We start from the raw sequence: 18717 nt of genomic DNA, 5'->3' as shown, positions 1-18717 counted from the left end.
TTTTGGAAGAAGCGCTAGATTGTATGATTCAGAGATCACTGTTGTGTAACATTACTTTCACATACGCGTGTTTTCTTATTTCATATAATTGGCACATCAGTGATCGAATGAATAAGACACAGGACAGATGAGCATTGGTAGTTTAATTTAGGATCAAACCTCGAAGAATGGGTTCGTTGCTGTTTTTCTCACAGAAAGACTTCTACGAAGGCGTCTCTTCCGTTAAACAGATAGCCTTTATGTATTCTGCTGAAACTGATTTAGCAAACAAGAAAGAGTAAATGTTAAAAAGAAGTAGTCAAATATTAGCACTTTTTTCCACAATATCTAAACTTCATAATTCATTTTTACGAGTACAATTGCGTTGCATACGAAGGAAGCTATAAAATCGTTTAAAGTTATCTAGTCATTACTTTAAATTAAGACTTCTTTGTCTTTAAAAGAATAATGTGAAAGTGTATCTTAGGCTAATAATGATTACCTTAAGTCAAAAAACTAGGTTGTATGTTAGCTGATATTATTTTCTCTAAAACCAGCATTTTAGAAGAAATTTAGACTGCATAAAACAATATCAAAAGTTTCGTACAGACTTTATTATAACGTTATGGCTCTTGAAGCCATTCCATTTAGGGATGACCTATTTCAAGGATCACATCGCAAGATTTCAGAAAAAAGATATTATCTTGACTAAAACATTTGACAGGGTTACGGTAAGGTGGAATTTTGGATTCTGGCTGATAACATCGTTACAATAGAGAGCACATCCCATACTGATGAAAGGTGTTCAGCAACAACCGCGCTGAGTTATAGAGTTGTCTAGATCTTATTTTACAAGTCTAAAAGATGCGTATCTGCGATAATCCTAACTTGGCCAAAGGGCTATCTTAAAAGAATCTACGAATAAACTAACAACACAAATTAATCCGTTACATTACTGCATTTGATCGGCTTGGTATTTTTAGTACTTTTTATTTTTATGCATAATTTCGGAAGTGTTTTTCGAATATTACATTATGTGAAGTGGTTTAACATGTATGAAATATGCGATTCTGAATGTAAAATGTTTATATCTAATCTTAGATATTTTGAATGCACTTTGATTTATGTTAAAACTGGTATAGCTATACAGATAAAATAAAAAAAAAAGTATTATACTTGCATTTGACATGTAAATACACTAAAAAGAAAACTAAAAACACGCTGAGGACAGAAACAATGAAAGTACACATCTAAAATTTTTTCCGCTTCTAAATACGACGTAGAGGCAGAATTTGTTCTATAAAAAAAGAACAGAAAATTAAAGAACCAATTGCACTCTAGCCTGGAAACAAATGCAAGATCTTCCAAAGTGTTTCTGACCATTAATTGAACGGCTAAAACCGCTGAATGCAGGTAATTCGCCCCGGGTTCGAATATCACTGAATGTGCATTTTTGCGCAGTTTCTCCGTGTGTAACGAACCAGCTTTTCCCAGGTAATTCGGTCCATCCAGTTTCTAGAAGGATACGATAACCACAAGGAATCCATAGGAGATATACCTTAATTCCTTCCAGCGTAAGTACTACAGAAAGATAGAAAATATTTCCGAATTTAAAAGCACGATTATAGGAGTTTTCTTTCAACACCGATTGGTCAATAAAATCATGTTACAACTGATCAAATTTAGAGCGTCTAAGAATGTTAAAAATCTTTTCAAACCATTCTGTTTCTCAAAAGAAATGAAAAAGAACTATTTAAAAGAAAGAAAAAATAAAAGCATTCTAAAAGAACAATGAAAATAAATGGTTACTTCTAAATGCTGTCCTTGAATAAGTATTGAATTACCGAAGACAGACATTTCTGGCATCCATTTCTATCAGATTGTTTTCGATAAATATATCTAAAGGTTGTTGAAACATTTAAGGGGTATATATAAAGAATTTAATATATAGAAGTTTTTAGAAGAGGAACCTTGTTTCAGGTAAATCTTTTTTTTTTTTTTTTTTTTTCATTTTATGTGCTTGCTTATAGTTTAGAGCTTTCGTGCACTCAGACATTATAATAAATTGGAATTCCTCTTTTAGAGTTAAAAAAGTTATATATATTAAAAATTTCTTTTTCTTCCTTTTCCTCATATAACAGGTGCAGTTAAACTTCTGTACATTTTTCACGTGTCAGCTCTAAATAGTGGATTTTAAATTGGTAAAGTAGCTCACCAGCGGCCAAGCAGCGAAATCGCTGAACATTTAAGTTCCGCCCCGAGTTTGATTCCAGGCGAACGAGCTGGCTGCATGGGTGTTTTCGTGGTTTTTCCCATGTGTGAAGCACATACGAGCCAATTTCCTTTAGAAATTCCACCTCGAAGACATCTCTCCCTTAGGCAGATTTCTTTAGTGTGCTTTGCCATAATAAACGGAAACGAAAGCGAAACTAAACCAGTAGACCTCACAAAACTTGACTTCGCAAAACACTAGCCTAGTAGTCTTAAAACTAAGTTCCGCGGAGCCTCGGGGTTTCGCGAGTCAAAAAAAAAAAAATTAAGCACTCACACTAATTGACTAGTGTTTATAAACTTAAAAACCTATAGATACATTTAGATTTATTTAGTTATAGATTTAGTTAGAAGATACATTTATTTATAGATCTATTTTCAAACTAAGTCATCATATGTCACAGAGAATGGCGTGCAATGCTTTGCAAAACTGAACAGGCTTCTAATGGAAAATTAATTGAATTTAGACGACATTGTTAAAAATTATACAATGGAGCACTGTTTTCAATTGAAAAACACACACTATAAATGAATATTTCACAGAAGAAAAATCTAAGTATGAGTGTAAAATCATATGGTTTTCCAATGAAGGAAAAGAAACAACTTATCGACATATCAACAGATTCGACGCTAAAATCAAAATTTAAGTAAAAAAAAAGTTCCTAAATGTTTGTTTGTAGGTTCATTCAGAATGCATAGAAGTTTCTTCTCACACAACTATAAACATTTTAATGCGATTCGCAGCAGCTTATTTAATTCAAAACTCTTTTTTCAACGTATGTGGCAAGAAAAACAAAACATAGGAGCAAGTTAAATATAGAATCTGAAAGGGGATTGCAGATAACATTAACAGAGCTAAACTTCGACAGTTTGTGTAAAAAAATTCCAAGCATAGCCCTGTCACTAAACATAATTCAAGGGTAAGTGACACTGGAGCACAAGTTAATGCTATTAATGAGCAAATTACATTAATTTTATGTTAAATTCTTTTAAATACTTTTCTTTTAATGTCTTTACATAAAAATACTTAAAAAACACTGATCTGCTTTAAATATTATTTTAAGATATATTTTTCTAAGGGTAGGATAGGGTTCTCCGAGAATACTAATAGTTTTAATGGTTCCATGATCGACAATGATTAAAGATCACTGAACTAAGGTAAAGACGTAAGGAATAATCGTTTTCAGTCTGCAACATAGCTTTGCCTGACATTTAACCTTTCTTAAATATTTGATGAAAGGTGCGATATTTTCGTCTAAACCCATATATCTTAAAAAGCGCAATGACATTCCTGTTCCTACGACCTGCGCATGAAAAATATTGAAATTACTCAGATGTGAGCAATTCACACAAAGAAATATCCGTGTCGAACCTCAAATTCCAACTAACCACTGCACATCATATATGCGCTTGATCTCTAACATATGCACTGGCTTCCGTAAAACGTCTTACAAGAAAAATGTTTTAGCCCTTTATTGACCTTAATCTTTATTTTAATTTTTACTTTAATTTTATTTTAATTTATTTTTTCTCTTCTGTTAAAATAAGGATGTACTTGCTGCCAAAATTACGTTCCTAAAGTTATTTCGTAAATAATAAAACACTAGGTAGGAGCAACAAAATTATTCAACGGCTTCCATTTTACTGCATAAGAATTTAATAAGGATATCAACTTTAAATTGCGACGCTCTTACATGCGAAACAATTTTTAATGTGAATAAATTAACTTGTGTTCAACTGTAGAACTTAACTAAGAAAAGAATTTTTGAAACATAGAAAAAGGTCGTACAAAACGCAGTATCCTATACATATAAAGCTCACAGCTAAGTTCTCAAAATCCTTTAATCTCAGTTTTAATTGTAGATTTCACATATTCAAGCTGTGGCTATTTTAACATGCATAACGCCTTCTTTTTCTGTTTGTATATTTTTAATGCATTAGGTCTAATTAGAAGCTTCTCTGAATAACAGCTAAAGGTTAAACTAAGATTATGCAAATAATTTTCCTGTTAACATTTTTGACCATGGAAACGGTTAAAAAAATCTAAATTCTCATCCAATTCCATTTGAGGATTCCATCATGAGTAATCACAATAGAACAGCATTTTCATGATAATATTCTTTATTAAGTTAGCAACATTATATTTCCGTTCATTTTTACCAAAACAGACATGTTACATACATGTTTATAACGAGGCAAAAGAATGAAATCATTCGAAATCTAAAGCAGACATTCAAAAAGAATTCGGAATCTAAAGAAATATGGAAATTGTTTAATAGCGAAGCTTATTTCCATGTGGCTTAAGGAAAATAAATAAACGAAAATACAAAGCGCAGTCAGGCATGGAAGTGGGAGGAAGATGGGCTGCTTCGCTATCCATCTTCGTATCAAATCGCACAACCTCCGAACAGCATTCTTCAACCGCACCTTCAACCCCGCATAAAGCATCAGGCAATAAGACACGTAAACTTACACCAACCCCTTGTAATACACGAGTCTGTGTAGTAGATCAGAATCAGTGTAGCTTGCGTCCTAATAACAAATGACCCCTGTCAGCTCTAGTGTGCCCTTTAATTTAGAAAGGGGTAATGTGCAGGAGGAAAAGGCTACAGATAACTGTGTTCTCTAAACCAACAAGTGGAATACCGTATTGATAAGGTATCGAAAACAAGCCGAGTTCGCTTTATTGGAAAATGGGAGGATAAGGGCTAAGAAAACGAGCGCACTGTTGTATAAAAGTTTTGCGAGTAAAATGTTGTTTAATGATGTGATTAAGCTGAGGTTTAGTAACGAAGATTTTTGCGAAGGAAAGAATACAATGCTCTTTTCGGTTGTTTTAAAGATGTTTTTTCAATATAACGTAAATGAATTACCGTAGACTATCTCAGTAGCTTACATCTGAAAATCTGAGTAATAGAATTTTCCAATTATTTGTTGAGAATTTAGGCCATAAATAATAATTTAAATAAAAACTTAGGCGAGATTTTCAGTTGAGAGTGCGAGGTATGGAATTTCATTTTAGTACTTAAGAAAACAGTTATAATCGATAAAATTTGAGGCTTACTAGGCATGTAGTCTAAAAAGAGCTCAATATGGAATCGCGGTTGTGTCAACACAGACAACCAAACTTGGTAGTTTGTATCGCAAAATATGCATGCACATAAGACTGCTTATTACGATGCTTTCTTATGTTATCATTTGTAGAAACTACAATATGCCGCTGTTTTATAAAGATTTGCTGAATTGATTTGGTTCTTAAATATTTTAAACATGACATAGTAAGCCCAATATACATTAAACATTTGTACAGCATTTGAACGAAAAAAGGATTTCATTAGTTTCAATCTACATATAATCCGAATCTCACCCTTTTATATTTTGAAGATTTGCTAAATTGCAGACTCGATTTCATAGTATACAATATTTTAATTGATATGGATTTGAAACTAACTTATAGTACGCTACAAATGAATTAAATTAATCAAATGTTTTTCAGTCTACTGCAGAAATGCAATACCAAGTCTTATGTCATACGTCTTATGTCTACACAACTCCTAAATCCTTAAAGACGACTATTTCTACCTCGTCTTAATTCTAAAAAAAAAAAAAAAAAAAAAAAGACAGAACGCAACCTCCGCAACTGCGACAAAATCAGAGCAAATGTTCAGATTACATAGTGTATACAAAGTAACACGCGCCTATAAGCTTTGGTTTAAGGCCTCTATTTCAATATTCTCCAAGCAACTGCGGCAAGAGAAGCTAAACCCATTGAGCAATTCAAGTAGCAGAGAGATCCAGCAGACTGACCCTTCAGCGATAGTTACCAAAGTTTTCTCTAAAACGCAAGGTATGGTTTGATTTTTTCATTATTGCAAAGCATGTGAAGGCTACCTGTCCAAAGGAAAAACCATGAAAACGTCCATGCAACCAACCCTTTCTCCAGGATTTGAATCCTGATCGAACTATCAGTGTTCAGCGACTTTACCGTCCAGCCACTGGTGAGCCGTCAAAAAGTCGGAGCTTAAATGCTAATTTCATTCAGATGAGAACTGAAAAAAGCAGAAGTGAGAATCAAGTCAATAACTGACTGATTTAACGTAAAATTCTGCAATGTACATGACTTTTATAATTTTGATAAGAATAAATTTTAAAAATAGCCAAGATTGCGTCAATTGCGCTATTAAAATATAATAAATATCAAAGCTGTGAAAACATATTTATATATTTCATTTTCGGTTTCATTTTAAATAGCTTAGCTAGTAGAAATGCGACAACAATGCGCCAACTTAATTGACTCTTGCCCTTCACTATTTATAATTCTTAGTTAGGATCTAGCACTATTTTTTATTACTACCAAAATCTGAAATATATTGAGTGTGGTCAATTTAAAAGCAATTTGATATGGATTTATATTCTTTCACATAAGAGAGAAATAAACTAATAGCATTTGATATCTGCTTACAGTTAATATGTGCTTTTTCCAAACAACTTTGCTCCAAAATATTATGATTTAATTACGCTTCAAATACTAATTTCGAAAAATGCTTTCCTTCTCATCAGCTTCATTTAAATAAGTGCTTAACAGCTCATTTGTTAATACATTTTGACTTTATGCCATTTTCCAGCCCTTTTTATCTGCCAAAAGCTATTCAAATTTAATCATGAAGTTTTGTATTTACATAACACTTTTATCCCTTTGATTTCTGTAACAATTTATTGTTTGCTTTCAAAAGATTCGTAAGAGTAATTTACAAATCATTAAAGAAAATAGATGAGAACATGTTTTACTTACCTTTTTAAGCCATTAAAGGAAAGAAAAATATTTTTAATACCAAGTTCAAATATTTAAAGTGAAACATATCTGATGAACGTATATTGCTGCTACGAACGATACTTCAGAATAAAGCACACAGTTATATCAAAACAGTTTGAGCATTATTAAAGAGAGAATTCTGTAGGTATGGAATCTAATTTCTTATATAAGTAAGTAGAACAAAACCTCTAAATGGCAAAGCATCTATAATCCTTTTAGATAAATACAAAGCTTTCTTAAATACAAAGATAAGATTTTAGATCAATACAAAGTTATATACAAAGAACTCTGTAACGAGAACAATTCGCAAAATTGCAAGAAAGTGATATTTTCAAATGGACAACTACAATTATATAACGTTTAACCAAACACAAAATCAATGATAATTAAAGCAAGAAGCTTTTATTTTTTTAGTTACTGCTTAGGTATGGTAGAAAAATCTGAAATTCTGCTTGGTAAAGCACTAAAGTTATCTATTCAGTAAATTTGTTCTCGAATATCTCGGCGAATTTTACACATCAATAAATGCCGATATTTGCATTGAACTTTAAGGGTCCTGAGAGTTATAAGCATTTAAAATAGTACAGAATTTCTGATCAACGGAAAGTAGACTTCTTTCATTTTCCCTATCGAAGCCGCTTTCAAAAATTCTTCTCCGGATTTTGAAGCAGCATTATTATTGAAAATAACATTTCCAAGATTAATGTTAAAAGAATTAAAGCAAACAACCACATTTTTCAAATACCCTGAGTGTAGAACCTGTTCAAAGAATTTTACATATATTCTGTACCATTTTGGAGTTTTATATTGCTTAAATTAAAAACTTGCTTATTATCACTTATAAATTATTTTAAATTCTAGTTATATTATATGTGACTATATATTATACTACAATGTGACGGCAAAGAAATAAGGAAAAAGTAATTGAATGTATTCATTAAAAAGCAAAAGAACGAACATCTTTAACTCTGTACGGTTGTGAACAATAGAAGGACGTGATTTCAGTTTAAAGGTATTCCAAAGAGATTTAATAAAATAGGGATAAAATGCGCAATAAAATTAAACTCCACAGCAACGGTTCTCAACCTTTTGACTAACGCGTGCTATCTAAACAAAAAAATTGAAAGCCTTTAGTACCACCACTACTACCAACACCCTTCTTGAACAAAGCTGAGATAGCATAAATTTACGATTGTTAGGGAAAAAACTCAATCAGGATGTTGGGGTTTTAATTTTTGAATTTAATAATTACTTTGCTTTTTTTTTTTTTTTTTTTTGCATACCACTTATTTTTCTCTTGGGTACAACCGGTTGAGAACCCCTGCTCTACAGTATCAAAGTAACGGATGCAATATTTTTTTTAACTCTATTCATGTTATCGGCAATAATAAACTTTAGATCCTTAGAAATCATTTTTAATAACTTGTAAAAAACCCTTTTGCGGGGAAAACTTTCTTTTCATACGAAATTTATGCATTAGATTAATTTAAAACACAATTTTAAATTTGGAAAAGTTGAATTCAGTAACTGAAATAAATGGCAAGAAGTTGACTGATTAATTTATCTTGCGTGTGCACGGGTGTAAAACCATTTAAATACTGCTGTCTGCTATTCTGTAAGCACAACACACTCAATTTACAATAAATCCTTAACTAAATTTTCACCTTTATGTTATTCTTTTATAATACCACTTTTGTTCTTATTTGCTATTTTTAAAGCAAATCTTATCTATTTTTTAATTATAATTGTTTTAAAAATAAATTTTTAGTATTTCTCTTCGTATTTACAGTATAAAACATTGAAAAATTAATGCATCTGCCTATAATGCTTTAATTTCGAGTACAGATATTCCGCATGATTGTTAGGAACGGAGAATCGATTTACAAAGTGTTTATTTAACTTTTGCGCATTCCTTTTCTTTGACCCTCGACTCGTAAGACCGTGCCAAAGTCCAAGTGTAAATGCCTCTTTTCAAGGACAGATACAAGTCTTTGACTTTGATTGATGCCATGCAAAATGAAAGTGGCAAAATATCTATTATAACTGTAAATGAATGGAATGACGATAAAACAAAGGATAGGGTAATTTCTTTAGTCATTTTATACCGTTCCTATATGGGAATCTTTTACTTCGAAAGGACGAACTTCTCAGCATGATAGCTTTCAGCTCATATATTGCAAAATAAGGATTGTTCATACGAAAAAATAATAAATGTAAGAAAGGATATACAGAGCCTTTAAGTATCATCAATTCCTTTAAAACAATGGAAAAGGTTAATAGAGAAAACTAATGCTTATAAAAAGTCATAACGATCGAGACAATAGTTTATAACGGAAAAAGCGTGCTGAAATGTTGAAACATTTCCCTTGCTTTACAAAAACCATTGTTTTTCCCTTGCTTTAAAGTTTTTTTTTTTTTGTATTTTATACAATACCCCTTTATATTAAAGATGCTGAAGAACGTTAAATTTACATATGGTATCGTTTTATATTTTTCTTTTGGGATGCTAATTAAAAGAACGTATAAATTATTTCTCCTCTCATCAGAAGGAGCATATTTAGAATTTTAAAAATTGATTCTGCGTTTTTCAGTTTTTATTTCCTTGCATAATTTTTTTTTACCTATTTGAGTAAATAAATATGTTACGTGATATGTAATTCAATAATTTAACATTTAAAAATATCTTCACAATTTTATATGACTTGTAAGGACCGAGACAATGAAGTAACTTTGAGGAAATATAGTATTTCCATAAGCTAATTCTAAAGTCTCTGATATGCATACATTTAAACTTTAAACACGCTACTAAGGAGCTAAATATGTAATCCTCCATCAAAGCTTTGAACAATCACATGCTATAATAAACACGAATTCTTTATGTAAGAAGAAAGAAGCATTGCTCAGATTGAATAGAAAAAAAATAGGTGAAAAATTTCAGAAAAAATAGGTGGAAAGAATAATAGTAGGATAGAAAAAATAGGTGGAAAGAATAATAGTAGGATAGAAAAAATAGGTGGAAAGAATAATAGTAGGATAGAAAAAATAGGTGGAAAGAATAATAGTAGGATAGAAAAAATAGGTGGAAAATTTTTCAGAAACATTTAAAGTTAATAAGTTAAATGTTCAAAAGCCACTCACTTAAAGTTTGTAACTCAGTCCTTTCAAACGTAACCCATCAGTTCTACCTTTTAGGCCGCGTTCCCGAGCAGATCTGAAAATACAGAATGGCAGACATTTTGTTTATATCGTCAGTTTTATACTATTTAATGGATGTTCGATCGAGTTTTCAAGTTTCATTATTAAAAAAGTACTGAATTCTTTATAAAAAGTACATTTTCATTTACAGTTCAAAGTACCTTTTCATTCACAGCTCAAAGTACCTTTTCATTCACAGCTCAAAGTACCTTTTCATTTACAGCTCAAAGTACCTTTTCATTTACAGCTCAAAGTACCTTTTCATTTACAGCTCAAAGTACCTTTTCATTTACAGCTATGCAGTTTGGGCTATGTTTAAAAGAAAATAATTCAAAATAATTGTCACCTTTCTGTTCACGTTGGACTACAAGCAACATTTTGCTCATGTTTAAGTAACTTTAATGTTACAAGGCATTTAAACATTGTTGCTCTCTAGCATCATCAGCCGTCTGGATTTTAATAGTAATCATAGCTAGTGTAGTAATGTTATCACAGGCAAAAAGGACAAAACTCGCTAGGTTAGTAACGGAAATTCGTGAAACTTTCGCCGTCTGGAGTTTAAATTAATAATTTCGCAAAAAATTTGAGATAGAGAATTTGCATTCACATTCTGATGGAGAACAATGTAAACCAGAAACGAAGCACTAGCAAAAATAGTTAGTACATAACTAAATAAAAAAAAGACATTATTTTTTAATTGAAATGTATATTTAAAAACAATAAATTTCGAGACGCGTTCAGCATCGTTATTTTAGATCAAAATTACTGCTTAATTCGATAGTGTTTTCATATATACTGCACATCAGGCTGTCAAACTCGCGACCCACGAGCCCCATGCGGCCTTTCGTTCATTTTTCTACGACCCTTAATTCACCCAGAGAAAGCACCAAAAATTATATAATTATAATACATCAATAAAAGCTGGAATTTCAACCCACAACGAAGCGTATGTACAACCTAGGATGCTAAAAAGAACACATGAGATAGTCTCTTTACAAATGCAGTTTTTCTGTCAACGTTAAGAAAGTTTACTTTTATTTACAATTTTACTAACAGAATTAACAGAAATTCCGTGCCTCTCAACTATAAAGTAAATATGCAGTGAAATAAAACTAATTACTACAAAAATTCGCGTATCGAAAATCTCATGAATGCCTACCTAATGCCTGCATAATTTCATGGTACGTAATTTTCCTTTTCGTGAGTTCATTTTTGTGAGTATGAACTTTTCTCACTTAGAAAAACCCCTACAGGATACATGTAAACAGACATTCATCTGACTTTTGAAAACCGCTGACCCAGCAGCAGATTTCCACACATCTAAAAGTTAGTTGCAGGAAAAAGATACCAAGTAATGGGAAAGATATATTAAATATCATTCTACTAGCAGAATTTCCTTATCTTTCTTTTACCTTTTGAAGAGTTGCGGTATCAGGTAAGATTTTATGCATTTACTCAACATTAACATTATTAAGTTTGAAAATGGCCTCTTTCCCCTTGTGGCCCGCATTGTTTAAAATCATGATTATTTGACTCACAAGAGGTACTGAGTTACATGGTACTGAGTTGCAATTTTTCTTTTATTCTAGAAGTACAACGAAAGCTAACGTAATTCAGATTGTAAACTTTTAGTCTGGATTTTGGAGCAGAATTATTTTGTAGTGTATTTTTGCTGAACTTCTAACTATATAATAAATTACCGCATTCCTGCGTGCGAGCTCTCTTTAGTCAGCAGTCCAGGTAGCAACTAGAAGAACTATATTTCGAGTCCCAGCAGGTACCTAAGCCCACCAGCGTCCGAGTTGTCAAGTCGCTAAAAACTGGTAGTTCGGTCCGGAATCCGAATCCCGGCGAACGGGCTGGCTACATGGATGTTTTTCGTGGTTTTCCCCAAACGAGCCAGTATACGAGGTGTATATGAGCCAGTTTCCCTTAGAAAATCCTCCACGAAGGCATCCCTTCCCTGCCCAACTCCAGCAAGTACACTGTTGATTTGTCACATTTTCTGCTCTGAATATTCGAGTGGTCTCCAAAGTGGCACCCAAAATGTAGCCGACGAAAAATTGTCATCCCTTCGATTTGGTTGATTAGGTCAAATTTTGGTTGACTGGGAATTGAGTTTTTACTCAGTCGCTCTTTAAACAGGGAAAAATATAAGAAAATATCTCATTTCGCCGTGCTTTCTCCTGTGATGTTGCTAAAACGTTTAGTTAACAAGTGAAAGGTACATAGTTCGACTCCTGGGGAACACAGTTGATTTTTCAAGCTTCTTACTTCGAAATAAGTAATAGTCTCTAGAGAAAAAAAGCAGGGTAAATGTTATTTAAATTATAATTTAACATTTATAGCAGGAATTAAAATACAAGAGGAAAACTCCGAAGCGGAAGTTTTCCATATTCGAAAAAAAAAATTCTAATTTTAGCGAAATTTTACAAAACCCCTAAAGTTCGAGAAAATAATCGCAGGAAATCGTGACAATAAAGATACTGCCCTAATAACAATAAACAGATGTCTTAAATATTGCATTTTAGCAACTAAACTCCAATTAACTGAAGATCGTTTTAATAAGCTCTAGTATCAGCAACTTTATTGCTGAGAATGCTCAAGTTTATTAATGACAGATATCTAATATTGGGCTAAATAATAACGCTTAAGGGAAACTGACTCACCTGTTCATTCTTGTCACCTTTGTACCAAACAATAAATACAATCTATTAAATTATGTAAAATCTGAAACAAATCATAATACAGGATGCAGGAAATACCATTTATTTTACACTTTCATTTTAAACTGACGAAGTAGGAACAGAGCCATAAAAACCGAAAATGTCTTCTATAAGGATATAATAAAACAAGATCACCTACATATTATACAAAAACTCATCTTAGTGCATTAAGTTATTACATAAGCGATATAATTAAACCTGAATTAATAGTAGTTCGCATTGACAAAGTGCTAAAACTTTGTCTAACAATCTACATTTTCGAATAATTTCTGTCCTTCACTTCTTACAGGGGAGGAGGGAGAAAAGAAAGAAATCAAACACATGGGGGGGTAGGAATCGGTATCTTTGCCGTTTCTTTCTAACCAAAACAACAATTTAGAGTCACGAATCTGGCAGCAGAAGTCAGCACCCCCTACTGGCAAACGAGGCCACTTTTCTAGGACGGCAAAGCAAATGAACTGCAAATAACAGGGCTTGCAATGTTTGCTCCCAAACTGGCTTCAACACTCTTAAATCACGTTTTAGATTCGAGAAGTAAGTATGTGGGGCATCGGTAATGTCAAAATGGTAGGTTTCGCCTTTTTTCGGTCTTTTATATTTTTTTATTGGACCACTTTAGACTAAAATAAAGAGGATATTGCTTGGATAGATTTTCTTTAAGTTTTAGCTCGAATCTTTTGATGGCCATTTTATCCTATTTCCTTCCTCATTCTTTGCTTTGATTGATAAACGTTCAGTGTCTGACTAATAGCTACTTAAGTAAGTGACATAACGTATGATAAATAAATATCTCTAACTGCGTATTAAAACATAAACTTCTTATTTAAAGAAATATGTTTGTGGAGTGTTGGGATTGTAGAAATTTTATTTGTGATGCTAGTAGAATGAAATATTAAACTATTTGCCAAATTTATAAAACTGCCTTATGTCATATAAAACTTATCAATGTTTTGGCGCTCACTGTTTTAAACTTTTACTCACATATTTATTTTATCGCATATCGAGATAATCTTATGGTAATCACGAATCCGAGAAAATAATGAAACTAAACTAGTTAAAAATTAAAGTAATGTACAGTTAAAAAAAATTCAAAGTGCTTTTTAAAATGGTTATTCTAAATTAAAGAAAATTCAAGTAATTGTTAATAAATACTGACTATAAATTTATGCTTTCGAAAAGCTGTTGGAAACTCATATCTTACATGGACAAAATTATGAATTTTTTCATAACTTTATTAATATTATGTTTTGCGTTCTGATTGAGTAACTGAACTTACTTTTGCCAGCTAACATTTTCAAGAAAAACAAAAAAAACACAGACAAAGATTTCATTTCGATAACAGATCAAATCCTGAACTCTTCATTTACCAGCTGTTGCGTGCATTGCATCAATTAAGCTACCGATTATTTTTGTAACTTATTTACCTTCTTTCATCCCTGTATATAGTTCCTATCTTAAACGCAAGGGCAGAGTGCTTTTGTATGTCTGTTTTACTTAGTTCAAATATTCACTAAGTTCTGCATGAAGAGCCCCCATCCAAAAGATCTCAAGGGCAAATATATTTTGGTTGTGATGTACAGGTCATTAAGTTTGCCTAAGCTGCGTTCTCTGGGATTCGAACTCCGGATCTCCCGACTGTCAGCCGGACTTGTTTCCAATTACACTTATGAAGGCAAGTAGAAGGAGGGGAGAAAATACATTATATTTGAACATGTGTAAGTAGACTGATGGTTTCAGTTTATTAAGCGGATAAATTAAGATAGGCCTTCAGACCGGCACATCTTACGTTTTAGCACAAATGTATGAAAAATTAGATTTTTATTCGACTCCGTAAATCAAATCTTAATGAGGAAAACGTTTGCCACCGAAGAATCTGTCAAAATATGAAGGGGAGAGAAGCGTCCATTGTCAATAAATCAAACTTACACAGCATATTAATATTGCTAAGGTTTCGGAGTATTAAGGTTTCGGAGGAGAATTTTTGAAAATTTCCTTTACTTTTAGAAAGATTTAAGAAGAAGCACCGATTTTCCTAATTACCAATTACAGAATTTATAGAAATAAAAATTTTTTAATCCTTTGGCGGTTGCGAGATTAGGCATTTTTTTTCCTTCCCAAATACGCAAGACATCTGTCAGTAGTAAATTGGTAATATGAGCTGTGTTCCTTTGTGCCCACTGCTGCGCGAACCTGGAATGAGAGCTGAGCTCGTTGAGAATCATCAAAAGATTAATGAAGGTCAGTTTTTATGCCCCTAAAATGATATTTCTTGCCGTTGTTTAAATACAGTGAAAATGGTTTATGTCACTACTCCCGAAAGCTCATCTCAGGACAATTTTGACTATTTGACCCAGCTCTCTGGAAGGTATGAGTATTTTTTTGAAGAATATTTTAACTGAAACTTTATTAGCAATGTACAAAAATTAATTTAATATATTTTTAATAAATTTACCTCGCAATCAAAATTATTCAGCCCGAAGGCCATTCGTTAAAGAATCAAATAATATTGAGATTGATCAAAATTAATGTAACCTGAATATTACTCGATTCATTCTTTACATATAAACCCTGGCTCCATGGCCAGAAGTTTAACAAATATTTAGTTGTTCAACCTTTTCTAAACAATATGTATACAGAAATCACTTATAAAATTTAATGCTTTGGAAGTGTTTCAATTTTTACATTGTCTTGCCCATTATGCTCATTGTTATGATGTAACATACTGCATGCATGTTTAATGTATTATACACTCGATGCAAAAATTAAGAATTTTCGGTCTTCCTGACGCTTGATCTAAGATTTTTGTTCACTGCTTAGCGAAAATGTTATCCGAATTTCTGGCTATGTAAACGCCTTGTAAAAACTTTTAATAGCAAATATTACACATACAAGCGTAGTTAAACAATTTCATCAGCAATTTTGCTAACCCTGATTTCATTCTCACTTTCCTCATTATTTCGAGTTTCGATTTATGTGCAGTTTTTGACATGCACAAACCTTTTCATCGTAAATATATAGCTATAAAATTTGTTCAATTTTTGAAGTTTGGTAAAATTTAATTAAAATTAAGAGCTATTCATTGAAAATTTTGCGTCTCTAAATTATACAATTTTTTTTTAATTCTGCTTTTTTTAATTTTAAAGAATTAAATGAAGTTTGAAATGTTTGAAAGAAAATTCCAATATCGAATTATTAGCAATCTATTAGAGTAAATAAATGTCAAAACACAAGAGTATATTAAGTCACTCGTACGAAAGAATAATAACAATTCTATAATAAGTCACTTCCAGCTAAACATATTTAAGAATTCGTATGGTATCTATCTGCACTTCTTGCTAACATGTACTTAAAAAGTTTAAAATTTTCACACAAAAAGCTTGTAATTTTTTCAGGTTTAGGTTTTGAACTTAAAAGTGTAAATATGCACCAAAATATTAATCACATTCACTTAATGAATAACGTTCGTTAGAATTTCGCTATAAGAGTGTTTGAACGCTAAAATTAAGCGAAAGATAAAATTATGAAATAATTTCAAAATTTGTAACAAGTTTATCAGATTAATTTATTTTATGGATTTAATGAGATAATTATAAAACTAAAATTACTTTATTTTATGCGTTGGAGGTTTAATTGCCAAATTATTAGTTTAAGTAATAATAACTTAACTGCAATATTAGCGAGGCTTTACTACAGTAGACTTTGCACCGCAAAGAAAGTTTTAGTTTAGCTTAAAGCACGTGGCCTTTGATCGACCTTCAAACTATTTTGATCTCGTTAAGTTTGTTAAGAGTGCTTACATTTTGTTTTACGTATTTAATTGTGTATACTTAGATTTTTGTGAATAGTAATTTGTCTGCAGTTTACGACTACACACAAACTACTGTTTTTCATAACTGAGATTTATTTGCCTTCGCAATCCTCCTCTGTGCAACACCGGATATAACTGATGTTTTAAAATTTAAAAATAAAATTGTAATTAATAAACAAAATAAGAAATTCTTAGGTAATACAATAGGTATCTCTGAGAAGCAAGACAAAGACTTCTTATAGCCGCATGTGAATTCTTTCGAAATTTTAATGAGTATGCTAACTAAACTGTCCTGATACGGTTAAAGTTTCCACAATGAAAAATTCAAGTGTGAATTTTTATAACTGTTGCCTAATTCTGCGGGTTACATTCCCATACCAGCAGTTTTTAAATGTTTTAATAAGCAAATGGGTTTATATGTCTACCGAGCGAGTTAAGAAAACAGGAAGTATTGCGATAAGGTATTTTCTTATGCCTTAGTTAGATGCCTTTATGGAGGATGTTTTAGGAACATGGTCCGTAATTAAGTTACATGTGAGGAAAGCATCACATAACACCCTGTTCGACCGCCGTAAAAAGAAGTTTAGTGATTTCAGCAAAGGACACGAAGGCTATCTACCTAACAGAAGGGATGCCTTTATGGAGGACTGTCCAAGGGAATTCGGCTCTCACATCACAAACGGGGAAACCGACGAAAATGCCCATGCAGCCAAACCGTTCCCCTGCAATTGAACCCAGGTCGAACTACCAGTGTTCAGCTCGAAAATAAAATATAGATCGATTTGCCAATACTTCGCAGTTTTAGCCACTCTTCCACTGATTGGCTAAATGTATCTTTAATTTTAATCTTCAACACAGAACATTTTGTCGCAAAAATTTAACTCTAATCTTATCACACCCAAAAAGCATAAATGGACCCTATAATCTACATCGTATCATAATGCTAATATTTACTTGTTAGCATCACGTAATACGTAACTTGTTTTCACAATAAAATGACGACATTCATAAAAACACCAATTCATCACCATACTGCCCAATGCTTCTACGTACTGTTTCATCTGTCTTATAAAGGTAATAGATATATTTAGCACGTAAACAGATGCAATTATAAAAAGTTTTCCAATTCTTCATGGAAGAGATTGTTTAATAAAAACCATTACATTAAATTAATAACCAAATCATGAAGAGGTTTACATAGATATACCGACCCGTTCTTCATGTGTCGATTTTTTCCCTTTTCTTTCTCTTTCGGGTAGGAGAAGGTACACTTTCCTAAATGGCATACCGCGCATTTAAGTTCGAAAATTTTTGCGGCACATTTCGTTGGGTTTGGAAGCAAATAATGTGTCATGACAGGTGGGTTGAGAAACACTGAGCTAACAATAAAAATTAGGGAACAACTTAAAAATAATAGCATATTTGTAAAACGAAATTTCAAGATTAAAAATTTTATACATTAACCTTATTTTTTATGCTTATTTTTTATACAGTTTGATATTTTTCTTCTATTAATAAAACGTTCGGTGCATTTCCAAACTTCCCAGCTGTTTTAAAAAACGATCACAATAGATTTTTGCCTAAAGACTAATATTTACAGCATGTTGAATTATTTCTGATTTCGGTAGAATGAATTTTCTTGCAAAACGCTTTTGAATAAAATTACGTTTCAAGTCTGTATCCAGAGAACTTTATTTTCGGTTAACTAATTCTAAACCAATTACAGAAAAATAATGAAATGCCTCCAAAAAATATTTTTACGTTTTTTTAACCAAGTTAAGAACTTCTCTTTCTACAAGAAAATAAAAAAAAAAAAAAAAAAAACAGGTAAAGCAGAAAAAAACAGCATTTCATAGAAAATGGAAGAAAAATAGAAGATTAAATTTGAAACCTAATAGCCCTAGACTTTAATTAAAAAAGACACC

At 31.9% G+C, this 18717-nt stretch overlaps 1 pseudogene across 11 annotated transcripts in view; it reads right to left on the bottom strand.

Annotated features, from left to right (window-relative positions):
* Window positions 1–18717, bottom strand: part of LOC118194988 (toll-like receptor Tollo pseudogene) — a 549242-nt pseudogene that overhangs the window by 469930 nt on the left and 60595 nt on the right. For 7 of the 11 annotated variants that reach the window (XR_015039118.1, XR_015039121.1, XR_015039124.1 and 4 more), the window contains one exon: window positions 10202–10274. The exons of the other annotated variants lie outside the window; for them this stretch is intronic. The product of XR_015039118.1 is annotated as a toll-like receptor Tollo pseudogene, transcript variant X1 (transcript). The remainder of the gene's footprint in view (window positions 1–10201; window positions 10275–18717) is intronic. 11 annotated transcript variants of the gene reach the window in all.

The sequence above is a fragment of the Stegodyphus dumicola genome, chromosome X2, assembly GCF_044657685.1.
Source record: "Stegodyphus dumicola isolate Sdum_Otavi_A_Nest chromosome X2, ASM4465768v1".
NCBI lineage: Eukaryota > Metazoa > Arthropoda > Arachnida > Araneae > Eresidae > Stegodyphus > Stegodyphus dumicola.
This window is presented reverse-complemented; position numbering and strand designations above follow the sequence as displayed.